The sequence below is a fragment of the Pleurodeles waltl genome, unplaced genomic scaffold (assembly GCF_031143425.1).
Source record: "Pleurodeles waltl isolate 20211129_DDA unplaced genomic scaffold, aPleWal1.hap1.20221129 scaffold_69, whole genome shotgun sequence".
NCBI classification, from domain to species: domain Eukaryota; kingdom Metazoa; phylum Chordata; class Amphibia; order Caudata; family Salamandridae; genus Pleurodeles; species Pleurodeles waltl.
In genome coordinates, this window is record NW_027150390.1 from 1,019,425 (window position 1) to 1,028,627 (window position 9,203).

The window sequence follows — 9,203 nt, forward strand, 5'->3', positions numbered from 1 at the left end:
TGATAATAGCAGGACAAAAAAAGGGAATAATAACGTTCCAAGCAGGCTCAGAAAGAAGTGCGAGGGTCCCATCTTTCTTTAATGGTCATAACTGTGCATCATTTCCTTTGAAGTGTAGGGTTGATTCTCTGACCATCTGTCTCCCTGACTTTGAGCAGAGACCGATAGTTGAGCAGTCTCTTCCCACAAAAAGCTGGCACAAGCCTGCTGTTTTCCGCTCTGGCAGCGTGGAAACGAGAGAGTGGTCCTCACAAGAAAAAAAATCAATCCATGCTAGCAGAGGATGGTTTCGATCCATCGACCTCTGGGTTATGGGCCCAGCACGCTTCCGCTGCGCCACTCTGCTTCCTGCTCAAAATGCTGTGGTTATGCAGATCAGGAGCCTTCAGAGGAGTGGCATGGGATCGCTGGAGCTATTCTGGCAGGACTCTCACCTCATTTGCCTAAGAATGTCACAAGGCATGCTGGGTGCAGAAAATCTTCGCCTTCCCCTCTCACAGTCAGTCATAGGGGAAAGTCAAGGCCCTCTCAGTCACTAGCCATGTCACGCCTTTGTCAAGACAGAAGCACCCCCACCCGCTCCTTCTCTGTGATCCTGCGCTACCATGCTCAGGTTTTGGCCTTACCTGGGAGCCAGAGGTGCACCCGGTGAGGGCTTGCCCGGTATGAGCGTTTGGGACGTGAGTGGACTTAGGACTGGAAGTTCTGTCCATTCAAAGCAGCCAACCTTCCTGCTGCAGACAGGGGCTGTTCCCTTGGGTTTCTTTCACCTTGCTCTCGGATAAATTTGGTTGTATGCTGCAGTTGCCTGCAATGACTACAAGGTGGCGCTGCTTTCAGGTAAGAGCACAAATATGCAGAAAATGTTGGGGACTTTTGCCACATTTATCGGTGGTGGGTCTCGCACATTTTTTCCAGGGAAGAGATATTGACCTGAAACACTTTTTACTGCAGAGATGCTGCAGTTCTAAAGGCTGGTCGGGCAGAAGGGCTTAGCCGTTTCATTGCCTGCCCCCCTGCAGCCCATTTATTACCAGCAGTTGTGAGTGGTGACTGCTGTTTGTAAAATATAAAAATTTCAGGACATAGAAAGTCGCAGACGGGGCTTTTGGGATGCCTGCCTATGTCTTTGTTTATTATTTATCTAATAGCTGAGTAATCTGGTCAAGATATTTCTCTTTTTTTTAACATATTGCGTTAGAATAGCTACAGCTTGTTTAATGTATAAATATTAGCACTGCGTTGGCCAGGAATCGAACCCGGGTCAACTGCTTGGAAGGCAGCTATGCTCACCACTATACCACCAACGCTCTGTGGCATATGTTTTTTTTAAACTCTAGACATCACAACCCTGAGTTCAATGACTATATTGCACCTGTTTCAGAGGTATTTTTGGTTTACAGACCAACATGAAAATCAGGAAAAAAGTTCTTGCAACTGCTAAGGAACTGGAGATTGAAACCAATGCAAAAGCTGCGCAGAAAAGGAGAAAGGGAAAGCAGCAGTTCAAATCATTGAAATAAGCATATATTGGCAGCAAGGGAAAAACAGCAGGGTAGAGAAAGAGAACAGCTCCACGAAATTCACAGGAGATTGATAATAGCAGGACAAAAAAAGGGAATAATAACGTTCCAAGCAGGCTCAGAAAGAAGTGCGAGGGTCCCATCTTTCGTTAATGGTCATAACTATGCATCATTTCCTTTGAAGTGTAGGGTTGATTCTCTGACCATCTGTCTCCCTGACTTTGAGCAGAGACCGATAGTTGAGCAGTCTCTTCCCACAAAAAGCTGGCACAAGCCTGCTGTTTTCCGCTCTGGCAGCGTGGAAACGAGAGAGTGGTCCTCACAAGAAAAAAAATCAATCCATGCTAGCAGAGGATGGTTTCGATCCATCGACCTCTGGGTTATGGGCCCAGCACGCTTCCGCTGCGCCACTCTGCTTCCTGCTCAAAATGCTGTGGTTATGCAGATCAGGAGCCTTCAGAGGAGTGGCATGGGATCGCTGGAGCTATTCTGGCAGGGCTCTCACCTCATTTGCCTAAGAATGTCACAAGGCATGCTGGGTGCAGAAAATCTTCGCCTTCCCCTCTCACAGTCAGTCATAGGGGAAAGTCAAGGCCCTCTCAGTCACTAGCCATGTCACGCCTTTGTCAAGACAGAAGCACCCCCACCCGCTCCTTCTCTGTGATCCTGCGCTACCATGCTCAGGTTTTGGCCTTACCTGGGAGCCAGAGGTGCACCTGGTGAGGGCTTGCCCGGTATGAGCGTTTGGGAGTGTTCGGGACGTGAGTGGACTTAGGACTGGAAGTTCTGTCCATTCGAAGCAGCCAACCTTCCTGCTGCAGACAGGGGCTGTTCCCTTGGGTTTCTTTCATCTTGCTCTCGGATAAATTTGGTTGTATGCTGCAGTTGCCTGCGATGACTACAAGGTGGCGCTGCTTTCAGGTAAGAGCACAAATATGCAGAAAATGTTGGGGACTTTTGCCACATTTATCGGTGGTGGGTCTCGCACATTTTTTCCAGGGGAGAGATATTGACCTGAAACACTTTTTACTGCAGAGATGCTGCAGTTCTAAAGGCTGGTCGGGCAGAAGGGCTTAGCCGTTTCATTGCCTGCCCCCCTGCAGCCCATTTATTACCAGCAGTTGTGAGTGGTGACTGCTGTTTGTAAAATATAAAAATTTCAGGACATAGAAAGTCGCAGACGGGGCTTTTAGGATGCCTGCCTATGTCTTTGTTTATTATTTATCTAATAGCTGAGTAATCTGGTCAAGATATTTCTCTTTTTTTTAACATATTGCGTTAGAATAGCTACAGCTTGCTTAATGTATAAATATTAGCACTGCGTTGGCCAGGAATCGAACCCGGGTCAACTGCTTGGAAGGCAGCTATGCTCACCACTATACCACCAACGCTCCGTGGCATATGTTTTTTTTAAACTCTAGACATCACAACCCTGAGTTCAATTACTATATTGCACCAGTATCAGAGGTATTTTTGGTTTACAGACCAACATGAAAATCAGGAAAAAAGTTCTTGCAACTGGTAAGGAACTGGAGATTGAAACCAATGCAAAAGCTGCGCAGAAAAGGAGAAAGGGAAAGCAGCAGTTCAAATCATTGAAATAAGCATATATTGGCAGCAAGGGAAAAACAGCAGGGTAGAGAAAGAAAACAGCTCCACGAAATTCACAGGAGATTGATAATAGCAGGACAAAAAAAGGGAATAATAACGTTCCAAGCAGGCTCAGAAAGAAGTGCGAGGGTCCCATCTTTCTTTAATGGTCATAACTGTGCATCATTTCCTTTGAAGTGTAGGGTTGATTCTCTGACCATCTGTCTCCCTGACTTTGAGCAGAGACCGATAGTTGAGCAGTCTCTTCCCACAAAAAGCAAGCACAAGCCTGCTGTTTTCCGCTCTGGCAGCGTGGAAACGAGAGAGTGGTCCTCACAAGAAAAAAAATCAATCCATGCTAGCAGAGGATGGTTTCGATCCATCGACCTCTGGGTTATGGGCCCAGCACGCTTCCGCTGCGCCACTCTGCTTCCTGCTCGAAATGCTGTGGTTATGCAGATCAGGAGCTTTCAGAGGAGTGGCATGGGATCGCTGGAGCTATTCTGGCAGGGCTCTCACCTCATTTGCCTAAGAATGTCACAAGGCATGCTGGGTGCAGAAAATCTTCGCCTTCCCCTCTCACAGTCAGTCATAGGGGAAAGTCAAGGCCCTCTCAGTCACTAGCCATGTCACGCATTTGTCAAGACAGAAGCACCCCCACCCGCTCCTTCTCTGTGATCCTGCGCTACCATGCTCAGGTTTTGGCCTTACCTGGGAGCCAGAGGTGCATCCGGTGAGGGCTTGCCCGGTATGAGCGTTTGGGAGCGTTCGGGACGTGAGTGGACTTAGGACTGGAAGTTCTGTCCATTCAAAGCAGCCAACCTTCCTGCTGCAGACAGGGGCTGTTCCCTTGGGTTTCTTTCACCTTGCTCTCGGATAAATTTGGTTGTATGCTGCAGTTGCCTGCGATGACTACAAGGTGGCGCTGCTTTCAGGTAAGAGCACAAATATGCAGAAAATGTTGGGGATTTTTGCCACATTTATCGGTGGTGGGTCTCGCACATTTTTTCCAGGGGAGAGATATTGACCTGAAACACTTTTTACTGCAGAGATGCTGCAGTTCTAAAGGCTGGTCGGGCAGAAGGGCTTAGCCGTTTCATTGCCTGCCCCCCTGCAGCCCATTTATTACCAGCAGTTGTGAGTGGTGACTGCTGTTTGTAAAATATCAAAATTTCAGGACATAGAAAGTCGCAGACGGGGCTTTTGGGATGCCTGCCTATGTCTTTGTTTATTATTTATCTAATAGCTGAGTAATCTGGTCAAGATATTTCTCTTTTTTTTAACTTATTGCGTTAAAATAGCTACAGCTTGCTTAATGTATAAATATTAGCACTGCGTTGGCCGGGAATCGAACCCGGGTCAACTGCTTGGAAGGCAGCTATGCTCACCACTATACCACCAACCCTCCGTGGCATATGTTTTTTTTAAACTCTAGACATCACAACCCTGAGTTCAATTACTATATTGCACCAGTATCAGAGGTATTTTTGGTTTACAGACCAACATGAAAATCAGGAAAAAAGTTCTTGCAACTGCTAAGGAACTGGAGATTGAAACCAATGCAAAAGCTGCGCAGAAAAGGAGAAAGGGAAAGCAGCAGTTCAAATCATTGAAATAAGCATATATTGGCAGCAAGGGAAAAACAGCAGGGTAGAGAAAGAAAACAGCTCCACGAAATTTACAGGAGATTGATAATAGCAGGACAAAAAAAGGGAATAATAACGTTCCAAGCAGGCTCAGAAAGAAGTGCGAGGGTCCCATCTTTCTTTAATGGTCATAACTGTGCATCATTTCCTTTGAAGTGTAGGGTTGATTCTCTGACCATCTGTCTCCCTGACTTTGAGCAGAGACCGATAGTTGAGCAGTCTCTTCCCACAAAAAGCTGGCACAAGCCTGCTGTTTTCCGCTCTGGCAGCGTGGAAACGAGAGAGTGGTCCTCACAAGAAAAAAAATCAATCCATGCTAGCAGAGGATGGTTTCGATCCATCGACCTCTGGGTTATGGGCCCAGCACGCTTCCGCTGCGCCACTCTGCTTCCTGTTCAAAATGCAATGGTTATGCAGATCAGGAGCCTTCAGAGGAGTGGCATGGGATCGCTGGAGCTATTCTGGCAGGACTCTCACCTCATTTGCCTAAGAATGTCACAAGGCATGCTGGGTGCAGAAAATCTTCGCCTTCCCCTCTCACAGTCAGTCATAGGGGAAAGTCAAGGCCCTCTCAGTCACTAGCCATGTCACGCCTTTGTCAAGACAGAAGCACCCCCACCCGCTCCTTCTCTGTGATCCTGCGCTACCATGCTCAGGTTTTGGCCTTACCTGGGAGCCAGAGGTGCACCCGGTGAGGGCTTGCCCGGTATGAGCGTTTGGGACGTGAGTGGACTTAGGACTGGAAGTTCTGTCCATTCAAAGCAGCCAACCTTCCTGCTGCAGACAGGGGCTGTTCCCTTGGGTTTCTTTCACCTTGCTCTCGGATAAATTTGGTTGTATGCTGCAGTTGCCTGCAATGACTACAAGGTGGCGCTGCTTTCAGGTAAGAGCACAAATATGCAGAAAATGTTGGGGACTTTTGCCACATTTATCGGTGGTGGGTCTCGCACATTTTTTCCAGGGAAGAGATATTGACCTGAAACACTTTTTACTGCAGAGATGCTGCAGTTCTAAAGGCTGGTCGGGCAGAAGGGCTTAGCCGTTTCATTGCCTGCCCCCCTGCAGCCCATTTATTACCAGCAGTTGTGAGTGGTGACTGCTGTTTGTAAAATATAAAAATTTCAGGACATAGAAAGTCGCAGACGGGGCTTTTGGGATGCCTGCCTATGTCTTTGTTTATTATTTATCTAATAGCTGAGTAATCTGGTCAAGATATTTCTCTTTTTTTTAACATATTGCGTTAGAATAGCTACAGCTTGTTTAATGTATAAATATTAGCACTGCGTTGGCCAGGAATCGAACCCGGGTCAACTGCTTGGAAGGCAGCTATGCTCACCACTATACCACCAACGCTCTGTGGCATATGTTTTTTTTAAACTCTAGACATCACAACCCTGAGTTCAATGACTATATTGCACCTGTTTCAGAGGTATTTTTGGTTTACAGACCAACATGAAAATCAGGAAAAAAGTTCTTGCAACTGCTAAGGAACTGGAGATTGAAACCAATGCAAAAGCTGCGCAGAAAAGGAGAAAGGGAAAGCAGCAGTTCAAATCATTGAAATAAGCATATATTGGCAGCAAGGGAAAAACAGCAGGGTAGAGAAAGAGAACAGCTCCACGAAATTCACAGGAGATTGATAATAGCAGGACAAAAAAAGGGAATAATAACGTTCCAAGCAGGCTCAGAAAGAAGTGCGAGGGTCCCATCTTTCGTTAATGGTCATAACTATGCATCATTTCCTTTGAAGTGTAGGGTTGATTCTCTGACCATCTGTCTCCCTGACTTTGAGCAGAGACCGATAGTTGAGCAGTCTCTTCCCACAAAAAGCTGGCACAAGCCTGCTGTTTTCCGCTCTGGCAGCGTGGAAACGAGAGAGTGGTCCTCACAAGAAAAAAAATCAATCCATGCTAGCAGAGGATGGTTTCGATCCATCGACCTCTGGGTTATGGGCCCAGCACGCTTCCGCTGCGCCACTCTGCTTCCTGCTCAAAATGCTGTGGTTATGCAGATCAGGAGCCTTCAGAGGAGTGGCATGGGATCGCTGGAGCTATTCTGGCAGGGCTCTCACCTCATTTGCCTAAGAATGTCACAAGGCATGCTGGGTGCAGAAAATCTTCGCCTTCCCCTCTCACAGTCAGTCATAGGGGAAAGTCAAGGCCCTCTCAGTCACTAGCCATGTCACGCCTTTGTCAAGACAGAAGCACCCCCACCCGCTCCTTCTCTGTGATCCTGCGCTACCATGCTCAGGTTTTGGCCTTACCTGGGAGCCAGAGGTGCACCTGGTGAGGGCTTGCCCGGTATGAGCGTTTGGGAGTGTTCGGGACGTGAGTGGACTTAGGACTGGAAGTTCTGTCCATTCGAAGCAGCCAACCTTCCTGCTGCAGACAGGGGCTGTTCCCTTGGGTTTCTTTCATCTTGCTCTCGGATAAATTTGGTTGTATGCTGCAGTTGCCTGCGATGACTACAAGGTGGCGCTGCTTTCAGGTAAGAGCACAAATATGCAGAAAATGTTGGGGACTTTTGCCACATTTATCGGTGGTGGGTCTCGCACATTTTTTCCAGGGGAGAGATATTGACCTGAAACACTTTTTACTGCAGAGATGCTGCAGTTCTAAAGGCTGGTCGGGCAGAAGGGCTTAGCCGTTTCATTGCCTGCCCCCCTGCAGCCCATTTATTACCAGCAGTTGTGAGTGGTGACTGCTGTTTGTAAAATATAAAAATTTCAGGACATAGAAAGTCGCAGACGGGGCTTTTAGGATGCCTGCCTATGTCTTTGTTTATTATTTATCTAATAGCTGAGTAATCTGGTCAAGATATTTCTCTTTTTTTTAACATATTGCGTTAGAATAGCTACAGCTTGCTTAATGTATAAATATTAGCACTGCGTTGGCCAGGAATCGAACCCGGGTCAACTGCTTGGAAGGCAGCTATGCTCACCACTATACCACCAACGCTCCGTGGCATATGTTTTTTTTAAACTCTAGACATCACAACCCTGAGTTCAATTACTATATTGCACCAGTATCAGAGGTATTTTTGGTTTACAGACCAACATGAAAATCAGGAAAAAAGTTCTTGCAACTGGTAAGGAACTGGAGATTGAAACCAATGCAAAAGCTGCGCAGAAAAGGAGAAAGGGAAAGCAGCAGTTCAAATCATTGAAATAAGCATATATTGGCAGCAAGGGAAAAACAGCAGGGTAGAGAAAGAAAACAGCTCCACGAAATTCACAGGAGATTGATAATAGCAGGACAAAAAAAGGGAATAATAACGTTCCAAGCAGGCTCAGAAAGAAGTGCGAGGGTCCCATCTTTCTTTAATGGTCATAACTGTGCATCATTTCCTTTGAAGTGTAGGGTTGATTCTCTGACCATCTGTCTCCCTGACTTTGAGCAGAGACCGATAGTTGAGCAGTCTCTTCCCACAAAAAGCAAGCACAAGCCTGCTGTTTTCCGCTCTGGCAGCGTGGAAACGAGAGAGTGGTCCTCACAAGAAAAAAAATCAATCCATGCTAGCAGAGGATGGTTTCGATCCATCGACCTCTGGGTTATGGGCCCAGCACGCTTCCGCTGCGCCACTCTGCTTCCTGCTCGAAATGCTGTGGTTATGCAGATCAGGAGCTTTCAGAGGAGTGGCATGGGATCGCTGGAGCTATTCTGGCAGGGCTCTCACCTCATTTGCCTAAGAATGTCACAAGGCATGCTGGGTGCAGAAAATCTTCGCCTTCCCCTCTCACAGTCAGTCATAGGGGAAAGTCAAGGCCCTCTCAGTCACTAGCCATGTCACGCATTTGTCAAGACAGAAGCACCCCCACCCGCTCCTTCTCTGTGATCCTGCGCTACCATGCTCAGGTTTTGGCCTTACCTGGGAGCCAGAGGTGCATCCGGTGAGGGCTTGCCCGGTATGAGCGTTTGGGAGCGTTCGGGACGTGAGTGGACTTAGGACTGGAAGTTCTGTCCATTCAAAGCAGCCAACCTTCCTGCTGCAGACAGGGGCTGTTCCCTTGGGTTTCTTTCACCTTGCTCTCGGATAAATTTGGTTGTATGCTGCAGTTGCCTGCGATGACTACAAGGTGGCGCTGCTTTCAGGTAAGAGCACAAATATGCAGAAAATGTTGGGGATTTTTGCCACATTTATCGGTGGTGGGTCTCGCACATTTTTTCCAGGGGAGAGATATTGACCTGAAACACTTTTTACTGCAGAGATGCTGCAGTTCTAAAGGCTGGTCGGGCAGAAGGGCTTAGCCGTTTCATTGCCTGCCCCCCTGCAGCCCATTTATTACCAGCAGTTGTGAGTGGTGACTGCTGTTTGTAAAATATCAAAATTTCAGGACATAGAAAGTCGCAGACGGGGCTTTTGGGATGCCTGCCTATGTCCTTGTTTATTATTTATCTAATAGCTGAGTAATCTGGTCAAGATATTTCTCTTTTTTTTAACATAT